This window comes from Giraffa tippelskirchi, chromosome X (assembly GCF_054371585.1).
Source record: "Giraffa tippelskirchi isolate mGirTip1 chromosome X, T2T-mGirTip1v1.2.pri, whole genome shotgun sequence".
NCBI classification, from domain to species: domain Eukaryota; kingdom Metazoa; phylum Chordata; class Mammalia; order Artiodactyla; family Giraffidae; genus Giraffa; species Giraffa tippelskirchi.
The window spans coordinates 140,793,690-140,807,821 of NC_137289.1; the positions used below are offsets into that span (position 1 = coordinate 140,793,690).

Sequence of the window (14,132 nt, forward strand, 5' to 3'; positions counted from 1 at the left end):
CCATAAAGTAGAAAGTCCCGGATCACACCGTTTCCTAGATGGCCTTCATTTGCTCCGGCAGACCAACTTTCCACCCTTTCTACTCTCCTTTCAGGACTCAAAGGCTGACCTGCAAGGGTTCCATGAATATGCTTTCTGGCCTCTGGCTTCCACTTGGGTTCAGCCAATGAGAAGACCTGGCTGATCGCATGAAGGGGAAGAGAGTGCACTTCCAGGTATTTGTTTCCCCGCTTTGTCCTGTAGGATCGTGATACACTTCATCCCTCCGCTGAAGGAAAGACAGGCAGATTTCACTCAACTCTTCAGGTTCCAGTAACTGCCTTTCCATTGGCTTTTCTGTGCCCTGTTGTTACTGGCCCGGGGGTACTTCATTGTTTGTGGTGTTTCCCCTATCGCCTCCCACACATTTGTCAGCAATTTCTTTATAAAAATCTCCTCACATTAACCTAGCTGACTGCTATGCCAGGGATTTGAGCTATGCAGTATATTCCTGTAAGGTTGTTTCACAAATCAAAAATTTTATTCTGTTTCATGGCACTGATTTCCACAACCTTGTCTTCCAGCACACTCATCTGTTCTTCTGCCTCATTTATCCTGCTGTTGATTCCTTCTAGTGTTTTTCATTTCAGTTGTCATATTCTTCAACTCTGGTTGTTCTTTATATTTCTGACTCCTTGTTAGAAACTTGTAACTTCTCACTCTCTGCAGCCATTCTTTTTCTCAGTTCTTGGATCATTTTTACGATCATTACTCTGAACTCTTTCTCGAAGTGGAGATTTCCTATCTCTACTTCACTGAGTTGTTCTTCCAGGATTTTGTTCCTTCACCTGGAATATGTTCCATTGCCATCTCATTTTGTTTAAATTTCTGTCTTTTTACATATGTGGCAGGTGACATTTCTCAACTTTGGTGATGTGGCCCTCTATAGGGGATGTTCTGTGTGACCCCTCTTGTAACCCAAGGGCCAGGGATCAGCTGGTCCAGGGTAGGTTCTGACCTGTGTTTGCGGACTCAGTTCCACAGATTCCATGATTGCTGTTTACATGTTTCTGGTGTCTGCCCCCTGGTCGGTGAGGCTGGGTCTCAGCTCTCTGTGGGCAGGGCCATGTCAAGAGGTGGCTGTGGGCTCAGGAAGTCTTTAGGCAGCTTCTCTGTTAACTGGTGGGGCTGTCTTCTGACCCTGTTGGTTGTTGGGCCTCAGGCATCCCAGCAGAGGACTCTCGAATGTGTCTCTCTGCTAATTTCTAACTGACTGCACTACTCCTATCTCAAGAGCAGCACTTCATTCCATGTCAACATCCCTGGCTATTTTCTGTCCTATGTTCTCCTCCCCACCCAGGACCTCCTCTACTCTCCAAGTGACTATCTCTACTCAGTGTCTCACCTATGTGATCCTCCTCACTCAGGGCTTCCTCTCCTCTCCGAGTGAGGATCCCTGCCCAATTTCTCATCCATGCGCTCCTTCTCACTCAAGACGCTCCATTCCTCTCCCTGTTACTATCTCTGCCTCGTTTCTAACTTAGTGTGATACTACTCACACAGGACCTCCACTGTTTTCTAAGTGCATATATCTATCTGCCGACTTACTGAACTATGTATGTATGGCTTGATCCATCCTTTACAATACCCACTCCTTTCCAAGTGAGAACCTCTTCTTAGTTTCTGAATTATTTCCCTCTTCCTCTATCAAAAACTATGTACCCGTAAACATTAGTATTTCTCCCTAATTTCTGACTTACTGTCCTTGGTTCGCTCAGGATCTCCATTCTCCCACGTGAGTGTATCTTCCCAGATGTGAACTATGCAATGTCCACCACTCAGGCCCCTTCACACCTCTCCAATGAGTAATACTGCCTAGTTTCTAACTCACTCACTCAGGACCTTCTTCCAATGAGTATCTCTGCCCACTTTCTCTCCAATGCGCTTGTCCTCACTCAAGACACTCTTGTCCTCTCCTTATTAGTATCTCTGCCAAGTGTCTAACATAGTTCGCGGGCACACACACAGGACCTCCACTCCTATCCAAGTGAGAGTATCTGCAAACCTCTGACCTGTAGCCTTTCCTCTTTCACATCACCCACTCCTTTCCAAGTGAGAACGTCTTCCTAGTTTCTGACTTACTTCCCTCCTCCCTAATCAGGAACTGCACACCTATAGAATTTGGAATCCTGCCTAGTTTTTGACTTTCTGTGCTCCTGCTCAGTCGGGATCTCCACTTCTCTCCAAGTCAGTATCTCTTCCCGTTTTGACCTAACGCCCTATCTCACTCAGGACCATTCACTCCTCTCCAGTGGGTATCTCTGCTTAGTTTCTGACTGACCGCACTACTCCTATGTCAACAAACCTCTTCTTTCCGAGTCATTATCTTTGCCCCATTTCTCACCTGTGTGATCCTCCTCCCACAGGACTTTCTCTCCTCTCCAAGTGAGTATCTCTGCCCACTTTCTCACCTATACACTCCTCTTCACTCAAAACCCTCCCTTCCTCTACATGTTAGTGTCTGTGCCTACCTTCTAATTTGGTGCACTACTAGACACGTATGAGCTCCACTTTTCTCGAAGCAAATATATTTGTCCATATTCTGACCTATGTGTTCCTCCTCCCTCAGGACTTCATCTCCGGGTGAGGAATCCTGCCCAGTTTCTTACCTACGTGCAACACCGTTCTCAGGACCCTCCATCCTCGCCAGGTTACTGTCTCTTCCTAGCTTTAAATTATTGCCCTACTGCTCACACAGGACCTCACTTTATGTGAGTAAATCTGCACACTTTCTGACCTAAGGCTATCCTCTCTACAACACCCACTCCTCTCCAAGCAGAACCTGTTCTTAGTTTCTGAAATATTTCCCTCCTTCTGAGTCAGGAAATACTCACCTGTAGAATTTTGTATCTCTGCCTAGTTTCTGAGTTACTGTGCTCCTGCTCACTCAGGATCCCCACTTCTCTCCAAGTGAATATCTCTTTCAGTTTTGACCTAACCCTCTTCCTCACTCAGGACCCTTCACTTCTCTCAAATGAGTATCTCTGCTTAGTTTCCTATTGACTGTGTTTCTCCTATCTCAAGTCCAGCACTTCTCTCTGCATGTCAACATCTCTGCCCATTTTCTGTCCTACGTACTCTCCCTCACACAGGACCTCCGGTATTCTCCAAGTGAGGATTCCTGCCCAATTGCTCATCTGTGCCCTCCTCCTCACTCAAGACAATCCATTCCTCTCCCTGTTAGTATCTCTGCCTCGCTTATAATTTAGTTCACTACTACTCACACTAGACCTCTACTCTTTCCAACCGTGTGTATCTACCCACCTCCTGAGCTATGTATCGCTGATCCTTCTTTTACAACACCCATTCCTTTCCAAGTGAGAACTTCTTCCTAGTTTCTGACTTACTTCCCTCCTCCTCGATCAGGATCTATGCACCCGTACAGTTTAGTATTTCTGACTTACTGTCCTCTGGTTCAGGCAAAATCTCCGTTCTCTGACGTGAGTACCTCTTCCCAGATTTGAACTATGTGATGCTCCCCACTCAGGGCCCTTCACACCTCTCCAATGAGTAATCTGCCTAGTTTCTCACTCACTCAGGACCTCTACTTGTTTTCAAGTGAATATCACTGCCCACTTTCTCTCCTATGTGCACGTCCTCACTCAAGACACTCTGGTCCTCTCCATGCTGGGATCTCTGCCCAGCGTCTAACATAGTACACTAGTACACACACAGGAACTCCACTCCTCTCCAAGTGAGTATATTGGAAAACTTTCTGACCTAAGGCCTGTCCTCTGTCACATCACCCATGCCTTTTCAAGTGAGAACGTCTTCCTAGTTTCTGACTTATTTCCCTCCATCTCAATCAGGAACTACTCGCCTGTAGAATTCTGTATCTCCATCTAATTCCAACTTACTGTGCTCCTACTCACTCATAATCTCTACTTCTCTCCAAGTATCTCTTCCAGTTTAGACATAACCCTCTTCCTCACTCACGACCCTTCACTCCTCTCGAACGCGTCTCTCTGCTTAGTTTCTAACTGACTGCGCTTCTCCTATCTCAAGAGCAGCACTTCATTCCTTGTCAATATCTCTGGCAGTTTTCTGTCCTATGTACTCCTTACCCAGGACCTCCTCTACTCTCCAAGTGACTGTCTCTACTCAGTGTCTCACCTATGTGATCCTCCTGACTCGGGACTTCCTCTCCTCTCCAAGGGAGGATCCCTGCCCAATATTTTATCCAGGCACTCCTTCTCACTCAGGACGTTCCAGTCCTCTCAGTGTTAGTATCTCTGCCTCGTTTCTAACTTTGTGTGATACTACTCATACAGGACCTGCACTGTTTTCCAAGTGCATATATCTGCCGAGTCACTGACCTATGTATGTATGGCTTGATTCATCATTACAACACCCACTCCTTTCCAAGTGAGAACCACTTCCTAGTTTCTTAGTTCCCTCCTTGTTAATCAGGAACCGCACACCTATGGAATTTTGTATCTCGGCCTAGTTTCTGACTTTCTGTGCTCCTGCTCACTTACGATCTCTACTTCTCTCCAAGTTAGTATCTCTTCCCATTTTGACCTAACGCCCTATCACACTCAGGACCATTCACTCCTCTCCAGTGAGTATCTCTGCTTAGTTTCTAACTGACCACACTACTCCTATGTCAAGAGCTCTTCTTTCTGAGTCTTTATCTCTGCCCCTTTTCTCATCTGTATGATTCTCCTCCCATAGGACTTCCTCTCCTCTCCAAGTGAGTATCCCTGCTAAATTTCTCATCTATATGCTCCTCCTCACTCAAGACCCTCCAGTCCTCTCCAAGTTAGTATCTGTGCCTACCTTCTGACTTAGTGCAGTATTACACACACATGATCTCCACTTCTCTTGAAGTGAATATGTTTGCCCGTATTCTGACCTATGGGCTCCACTTCACTCAGGACTTCTTTTTTCTCCCAAGAAATATCTCTGCCACATTCTTACCTATGTGTTTCTCCTGCCTCAGGACTTCGTCTCCAGGTAAGTATCCCTGCCCAGTATCTTACCTATGTGAAATACCATTCTTAAGACCCTCCATCTTCTCCATGTTACTATGTCTTACAAGCTTTAACTTATTGCACTACTTACTACTCACACAGGACCTCCACTTTCTCTACGTGAGTAAATCTGCACACTTTCTCACCTATAGCCTGTCCTATTTACAACATCCACACCTCACCAAGGAGAGCCTGTTCTTAAGTTTCTGACTTACTTCCCTCCTTCTCAGTCAGGAACTACTCACCTGTAGAATTTTGTACAGAATTCTGCCTAGTTTCTGAGTTACTGTGCTCCTGCTCACTTAGGATCTCCACTTCTCTCCAAGTGAATTTCAAGAAAGTGAATTTCTTCCAGTTTTGATCTGACCTCTTCCTCACTCAGGACCCTTCCCTCCTCTCAAATGAGTATCTCTGCTTAGTTTCTAACTGACTGCACTGCTCTTTCCTATCTCAAGACCAGCAATTCTCTCCATGTCAATATCTCTGCCCATTTTCTGCCCTATGTTCTCCTCCTCACCCAGGACCTCCTCTATTCTCCAAGACACTGTCTCTACTTAGTCTCTCTCCTATGTGATCCTCCTCACTCAGGACTTCCTCTCCAAGTAAGTTGACCCGTCCAGTTTCCTACCTTGAGGTCCTCCTGACTCAACAAGCTCCAGTCGTCTCCCTGTTATTATCTGTGCTTAGCTTCTGACTTAATGTGCCACTACTCCCACAGGACCACAACCGTTTTCAAGTGAGTATATCTGCCCACTTCCTGATGTATGGCTTGATCCTTTTTCATAACACCAAATCCTTTCCAAAGAGAATCTTTTCCTAGTTTCAAAATTATGTTTGTCCTTCTCAATCAGGAACTACACACCTGTAGATTTTATTATTGGTACCTAATTTCTGACTTACTGTAATCCTGCTGACCGAGGATCTCCATTCTCTCACGTTAGTTTCTCTTCTCAGATTTGAAGTTTTTGCTCCTCCTTATTTTGGGCCCTTTATACCTCTCCAATCAGTATAAATAAGTGCCTGGTTCTAACCGAATGTGTTACTACTCACCCTGGACATTTACTTGCTTCCAAGTATCTCTCCGCAGTTTCTCACCTATGTGATCTTCCTCCCTCAGGACCTCCTCTCATCTCCAAGTTAAGTATCCTTGCCCAGTTTCTCACCTACCCGCTCCTCCTCATTCAAGACCCTCCGCCCTCTCCATGTTAGTTTATGTGCCTGGCTTCTACCTTAGGGCTCTGCTTTTCACACAGGACCTCCACTGTTCTCCAAATCAGTATATCTGCCCACTTTCTGACCAATGGCTTCATCCTTTTCACAACAACCACTCCTTTCTAAGTGACAACCTCTTCCTTGTTCCTGACTTACTTCCCTCCTTAGGGGAGAGGAACGACACACCAGTAGAATTTAGAATTTCTACCTAAATTCTAACTTACTGTTCTTCTGGTGTCTTAGGATCTCCATCTCTCTACGTGAGTATCTCTCCCCAATTTGGTCTATGTTCTCCTCTTCACTCACGGCCTATGCACGTCTCCAAAGAGTATCACTGCCTAGTTGTAACTGCCTACACTACTCCTTCCTCAAGACCACCTCTTCTTTCTGAGTCAACAACTCTTCCCATTTTCTGCCCTATGTGCTCCATTCACTCAGGACCACCTTCGCCTCTGCAAGTGACTATCTCTACTCATTGTCTCACCAATGTGATCTCTTCACTCAGGACTTCCTCTCCTATCCAAGTGACTATCCCTCTCCGATTTCTCATCCATGCCCTCCTCCTCACTCAAGAGCCTCCATTCCTCTCACTGTTAGTATCTCTGCCTCGCTTATAACTTACTGTGCTACTACTCACACAGGACCTCCACTGTTTTCCAAGCGTGTATATCTGCCCACCTCCTGAGCTATGTATCGCTTGATCATTCTTTTACAACACCCACTCCTTTCCAAGTGAGAAGTTCTTCCTAGTTTCTGACTTACTTCCCTCCTCCTCAATCAGGAACTATGCCCCTGTAGAGTCTAGTATTTCTACCTAATTTCTGACTTACTGTTCTTCGGTTCACTAGAATCTCCGTTCTCTGACGTGAATATCTCTTTCCAGATTTGGACTATGTGATGCTCCCGACTCAGGGCCCTTCACACCTCTCCAATGAGTAATGCTGCCTAGTTTCTAACTACCTCACTCGGGACCTCTAGTTGCTTCCACGTGAGGATCTCTGCCTACTTTCTTTTCTATGTGCTCACCCGCACTCAAGACACTCTCATCCTCTCCTTGTTAGTATGTCTACCTAGCGTCTAACATAGTTCACGGGCACACAAACAGGGCCTCCATTCCTATCCAAGTGAGAGTATCCGCAAATCTCTGACCTGTGGCCTTTCCTCTTTCACATCACCCACTCCTTTCCAAGTGAGAACGTCTTCCTAGTTTCTGACTTACTTCCCTCCTCCCTAATCAGGAACTGCACACCTATAGAATTTGGAATCCTGCCTAGTTTTTGACTTTCTGTGCTCCTGCTCAGTCGGGATCTCCACTTCTCTCCAAGTCAGTATCTCTTCCCGTTTTGACCTAACGCCCTATCTCACTCAGGACCATTCACTCCTCTCCAGTGGGTATCTCTGCTTAGTTTCTAACTGACCGCACTACTCTTATGTCAAGAAACCTCTTCTTTATGAGTCATTATCTCTGCCCCGTCTCTCACCTGTGTGATGCTCCTCGCACAGGACTTCCTCTCCTGTCCAAGTGAGGATCCCTGCCTAATTTCTCACCCATGCCCTCCTCCTCACTCAAGACTCTTCATTCCTCTCATTGTCAGTATCTAACTTAGTGCACTACTACTCACAGAGGACCTCTGCTCTTTTCCAAGTGTGTATATCTGCCCACCTCCTGAGCTATGTATCGCTTAATCCTTCTTTTATAACACCCACTCCTTTCCAAGTGAAAACCTCTTCCTAGTTTCTGACTTACTTCCCTCCTCCTCGATCAGGAACTATGCCCCTGTAGAGTCTAGTATTTCTACCTAATTTCTGACTTACTGTTCACTAGAATCTCCATTCTTTCACATGAGCATCTCTTTCCAGATTTGAACTATGTGATGCTCCCCACTCAGGGCCTTTTATGCCTCTCCAATGAGTAATACGACCTAGTTTATAACTCACTCAGGACTTCTACTTGCTTCCAAGTGAGTATCGCTGCCCACTTTCTCTCCTATGCAATTGGCCTCACTCAAGACACTCAGGTCCTCTCCATGTGAGGTACTCTGGCTAGTGTCTAATAGTACACACACACTAGTACACACACAGGACCTCCCTTCCTCTCCAAGTGAGTGTATCGGAAAGCTTTGTGAACTTTGGCCTGTCTTCTATCACATCACTGTTGCCTTTCCAAGTGAGAATGTCTTTCTAGTTTCTGACTTACTTACCTCCTTCTTAATCAGGAACCGCACACTTACAGAATTTGGAATCCTGCCTAGTTTCTGACTTTCTGTGCTCTTGCTCACTCGAGATCTCCACTTCTCTCCAAGTCAGTATCACTTCCAGCTCTGACCTAGCACAATTCGTCACTCATGACGCTTCACTCCTGTCTAATGAGTATCTCTGCTTAGTTTCTAACATACTGTACTACTCCTATCTCAAGACCACCTCTTCTTTCTGAATTAATATCTCTTCCCATTTTCTGACCTATGTGCTCCTCCTCACACTGGACCGATTCTCCCTTCAAGTGAGTATCTCTGCCCAGTTCCTGCCTATGTGTTCCTCTTCCCTCAGGACCACCTCTCCTCTCCAAGGGAGTATTTCTGCCCACTTTCTCACCTATATGCTCCTCCTCACTCAAGACCCTCCCACCCTCTCCATGTTAGTGTCTGTGCCTACCTTCTGACTTAGGGCACGATGACTCACACAGGACCTCCACTGTTCTCCAAGTGAGTGTATCTGTCCACTTTCTCACTGATGCACAAATCCTCACTCAATACTCTTCTGTCCTCTATATGTTAGTATCTGTGCCTATCTTCCACCTTAGTGCTCTACGACTTACACAGGACCACATCTGTTTTCCAAGTGTGTGTATCTGGCCACTTTCTGATGTGTGGCCTGGCCTCTGTCACATAACCCACTCCTTTCCAAGTGAGAACCTATTCCTAGTTTCTGACTTACTTCCCTCCTTCTCTATCAGGAACTATGCAGCCGTCGAGTTTGAGTTTCTACCTAATTTCTAACTTACTGTTCTTCGGTTCACTCAGGATCTCTGTTCTCACACGTGAGTATCTCTTCCCAGATTTGAACTAAGGGCTCCTTCTCACCTCTCCCATGAGTATCACTGCGATTTCTAACTGACTGTGCTACTCCTACCTGAAGACCACCTCGTCTTTCCGAGTCTATATCTCTTCCACCTCGTCTTTCCGAGTCTATATCTCTTCCCATTTTCTGACCTATGTGCTCCTCCTCACTGAGGATCACCTCTCCTCTCCAAGTTAGTTTCTCTTCCCAGTTTGTCACCTATGTGGCTCCTCCTCCCTCAGGACATCATCTCCTCACCAAGTTACTATCCCGCCCAATTTCTCTTCTATGCGCTTCTCCTCGCTTGAGACTCTCCAGTCCTCTCCATGTTAGTATCTCTGCCTAGTTTTTAACTTAGTGCACTACTAGTCACATAGGACCTCAACAATTAGCCGAGTGAATATCTCTGCCTATTTTGTGACCTATGTTATCCTCCTCATTCAGTACCTCCTCTCATCTCCAAGTGGAGTATCCCTGCCCAGTTTCTCACCTAGGCGCTCCTCCTCACTCAAGACCCTCCAGTTCTCTCCGTGTTCAGAGCTGTGCCTAGCTTCTACCTTAATGCATTACTACTCACACAGGACCTCCACATGAGGTTCTCCAAATGAGTATCTCTGCCCACTTTCTGACCTATAGCTTGATCCGTTTTCACATAACCCACTCCTTTCCAAATGAGAATCTGTTCCTCGTTTCTGAATTACTTCCCTCCTTCTCAATCAGGCACTACACACCTGTAGAATTTGATATGTCTACCTAATTTCTGACCTAGTTGTTTTGCTCACTCAGGATATCCATTCTCTCCATTTATTGCTTCCCAGATTTGTACCATGAGCTCCTCCTCACTCAGGGCCCTTCAAACCTTTCCAATGCGTATCCCTGCCTAGTTTCTAACTTACTGTGCTACTACTCACTCAGGACCTCTACTTGCTTTCAAGTGAGTATCTCTGGCAACTTCTGACCTATGCCCTCCTCCTCACTCAAGGTCCTCCAGTCCTCTCCATGTTAGTATCTCTACCTAGCTTCTAACTTAGTTTGCTACTACTCAAACAGGACTTCCACTTCTCTCCAAGTGAGTATATCTGCCCACTTTCTGACCTATGGCCTGTCCTTGTTCACAACACCCACTCTTTCCAAGTGAGAACCTCTTCCTAGTTTCTGACTTACTTCCGTCCTTCTCAATCAGGAGCTACACGCCTATAGAATTTAGTATTTCACTAATTTCTGACTTACTGTTCTTTTCTTCACTCAGGACCCTTCACTCATCTCCAATGAGTATCTCTCCTTAGTTTCTGACTGAGCTAATCCTATCTCAAGACCACCTCTACTTTCCGAGTCATCATCTCTTCCCATTTTCTGACCTATGTGCTCCTCCTCACTCAGGAGCCCCTCTCCTCTCCAAGTGAGTATCTCTTCCCAGTTTCTCACCTATGTGATCCTCCTCCCTCCAGAGTTTTTCTCATCTCCAAGTGAGTATCTCTTACCATGATCTCAACTATGCCCTCCTCCTTACTCAAAACTTTCCGGTCCTCTCCCTGTTAGTATCTGTACGTAGCTTCTAACTTCGTGCAATACTCGTACACAGGACCTCCACTTTTCTCCAAGTGAGTATCTCTGCCTGTATTATGACCCATGTTCTCCTCCTTACTCTGGACCATCTCTCCTCTCCAAGTGAGTATCTCTTCCCAGTTTCTCACCTATGTGATCCTCCTCCCTCCAGAGTTATTCTTATCTCCAAGTGAGTATCTCTTACCATGATCTCATCTATGCCCTCCTCCACACTCAAGACCATCCAGTCCTCTCCCTGTTAGTATCTGTGCCTAGCTTCTAACTTATTGCACTATACACACACAGGAAATCCACTTTTCTCCAAGTGAGTACATCTGCCCACTTTCTAACCTCTCTCCTGATTCTTTTCACAATACCCACTGCTTTCCAATTGAGAACCTTGTCTTAGTTCCTGACTTACTTCCCTCCTCAATCAGGAGCTACACAGCTGTAGAATTTTTGTATCTCTCCCTAGTTTCTGACCTAGTGTTCTCCTGCTCACTTGGGATCTCCATTTCGAATCAAGTGAGTGTCTCTGCCCATTATCTGAACTATGTTCTCCTCCTCACTCAAGACCCTCCACTCCTCTCCTTGTCAGTATCTCTGGCTATCTTTTCTTTTCGTGTACTACTACTCACACAGGACCTCCACTTTTGTCCAAGTGAGCATCTCTGCCCAGATTCTGACCTATGGCCTGACCATCATTCACAACATTCACTCCTTTCCAAGTGAGCACCTCTTCCTAGTTTCTGACTTCCTTCCCTCCTTCTCAATCAGGATCAACACACCCGTAGAATTTGTCTTCCTGCCTGGTTTCTGAATTACTGTGCTCCTGCTCTCTCAGGCGCTCCACTTCTCTCCAAGTCAGTGTGTGTTCCCAGTTTTAACTATGCTCCCCTCCTCACTCAGAATCTCCACTCCTCTCCGAGTTTGTATTTTTGACTTGTTTCTGATCTTTTCACTCCTCCTCACTCAGAGCCCTCCACTCCTCTCCAAGTGAGTATCTATACCCAGTATGTGACCTACACGCTCATCTCGAAGAATCCCTCACTCCTCTCCAAGTAAGTACATCTTGCTATTTCTGATCTACTGTTGTCCTTCTAAATCCGGAAGTCCACTCCTGTTGAATTTTGTATCTCTGCCTAGTTTCAACTTACTGTGCCCCGCCTCACTCAGGACCTCCACTTGTCTCCAAGTGAGTATCTCTCCCTAGTTTCGGACTTTCTTCCCTCCTCTTTGCTCAGATCCTTCCACTCCTCTCCACATGAATATCTCTGCCCGGTTTCTCACCTAATCGCTCCTTCTCTTTCAGGACATCCACTTCTCTCCAAGTGTGTATCTCTACCAGTGTCTGACCAATGTGTTCCTCCTGACTCAGATCCTCTCACTCTTTTCCACATGAGTATGTCTTACTAGATCTTGCATACGGCCCTCCTTGTCAATCAGGAATGCCATTCCTGTGGAATCTCTGCCTAGTTTCTGACTCACTGGGCTCCTCCTTATCCGGAACCTCTTGTCCTCTATGAATATCTGCCCAATATCCTATGGGCTCTTCCTCACTCAAGACCCTCTTTCCTCTCCAAGTGAGTATCTCAGACTAGTTTCTAACTTACTGAGCTTCTCCTAAGTGAGGACCCCCTGCCCTCTCCAAGTGAGTATCTTGGACTAGTTTCTAATTGCGCTCATCACTCAAGACCTCCTCTCATTTCCAAGTGAGTACCTCTTCCTAGTTTCGGACTTACTGCCCTCCTCGTCACTCAAGACCTCCCACTCCTCTCCAAATGAATGTCTTTGCCTACCTTCTGACTTACTGCTCTCCTCCTCATTGAGGATGCCAGCACTGGTTACTGGGTGTGAATTTTCTCTGTGTTTCTGTGTTCAATAGTTTTTGGTGTGCTCTCCCATACATTGTGATGTGTTTGTAATGATACATTTCTTACCTCTTTTGAATGTTTTCACTTCCTTGAAACATTCCTGCTTTCAGAAGGTGAAAGAACCAGGTTCTCTTTCCTTGTAGCATCAATCCCCCGGTGCTCTTTGGGCTAGCATTCCTGGTTTGTATCCTGTCGCCCCAGGTTCAATGGCTTGGCTGGGAATTCCTATGTTGCCTCAGGAACTTTAGTGTTGTCTCTCCAATATATCTATATATATGTAAGGAAACAGCTTAATTTTGTCCCATAGCTGGCTATTTCTGAATGGGGAAAGAATGAGGGGGAAAGTACGGTTATAGAAATGTGCAGAATGTTTGTTGAAGAATAACATTGAGAAAAGAATTTTTTATGTGGTTAGGACTTTCAACGTGTGGATTTAATTAAATTAGATAAATGGATTTCATTAAGAATAGGATGATATAAGACTGAACTTGGGGGCTTCCCTGGTGGCTCAATGGTAAGAACTCACTGCCAATACAGGAGACACAGGTTCCATCCCTGATCCAGGAAGATGCTACATGCCATGTAGCAACTGTGTCCGTTCGCTTCGAGTATTTTCTTGTGCTCTAGAGCCCAGGAGCCACAACTGCTGAGTCCACACACCCCCACTACTGAAGCCTGAACACCCTAGAGCCTGTGTACTGCAATAAAAGGAGCCACGGCAATGAGAAGCCCGCGTACCACCAACTACAGAGTAGCCCCCATTCAGTGCAACTAGAGCAAAGCCCATATAAGCAATGAAGACCAGCAGAGTCAAAAATAAGTAAATAAATAAAATTATTAAGGAAACAAAAACATATCCTGTGAATTCCTGTTTCTTCTAATACTGATCTATATTTACTTTTGATTTTTTTTCCCCACCTTAGCTCAAAGTTTTAAGTATTATTTTCTAGAAACCTATGATCCTATTTAACTGGGTGTTTTAAAACTTTTTAAAATTGTTGAGAAACTTTCCAAATATAAAATTCTAATTTAAATTCTCTTGACTTCCAGTTCACTTTGAGGTGCTTCAAGGGGCCTCTGGAACATTCCAAAGAGAGATTCCAAACTAATTGGGTTACTGTGTAGGGAGACATTTGCCAGGTTCTCCGAGAATAATGACAAGTTTAGGGATGAATTTATCAGGCTGAGGCTGGCATTCTCTGGCAGGACACTGTGGTTATTCTGGCCCATTGGTGCACCCTGGATGAAAAGGAGTGTATACTGAGAAAGGCCAGAGAACACATCAACGGCCTACAGGACACCCATCCACACCACCAAATTGATCAGATGGGTGGGGATGCAACCCCAGAACATGACCCATACTGAGTCTATGAAGATCACGTAGGCCAGGCTAAGATGAGACATTACATTACTTTTCTACCGGAAGGAGTGA

General features: G+C 45.5%; 1 long non-coding RNA gene and 1 pseudogene across 2 annotated transcripts in view; one reads left to right on the forward strand and one right to left on the reverse strand.

The window, feature by feature from the left end:
* LOC145536112 (dual specificity protein phosphatase 18-like) overlaps positions 1 to 13,552 on the forward strand; it is an 88,971-nt pseudogene extending 75,419 nt beyond the window's left edge. Inside the window, exons 9-10 of the transcript XR_014075653.1 lie at positions 95 to 215; positions 13,328 to 13,552. The product of XR_014075653.1 is annotated as a dual specificity protein phosphatase 18-like (transcript). The remainder of the gene's footprint in view (positions 1 to 94; positions 216 to 13,327) is intronic.
* The window catches only part of LOC145536113 (uncharacterized), a 166,495-nt gene that overhangs the window by 1,499 nt on the left and 150,864 nt on the right, over positions 1 to 14,132 (reverse strand). Inside the window, exon 8 of the long non-coding RNA XR_014075654.1 lies at positions 12,767 to 13,017. This is a non-coding gene — a long non-coding RNA (uncharacterized LOC145536113). The remainder of the gene's footprint in view (positions 1 to 12,766; positions 13,018 to 14,132) is intronic.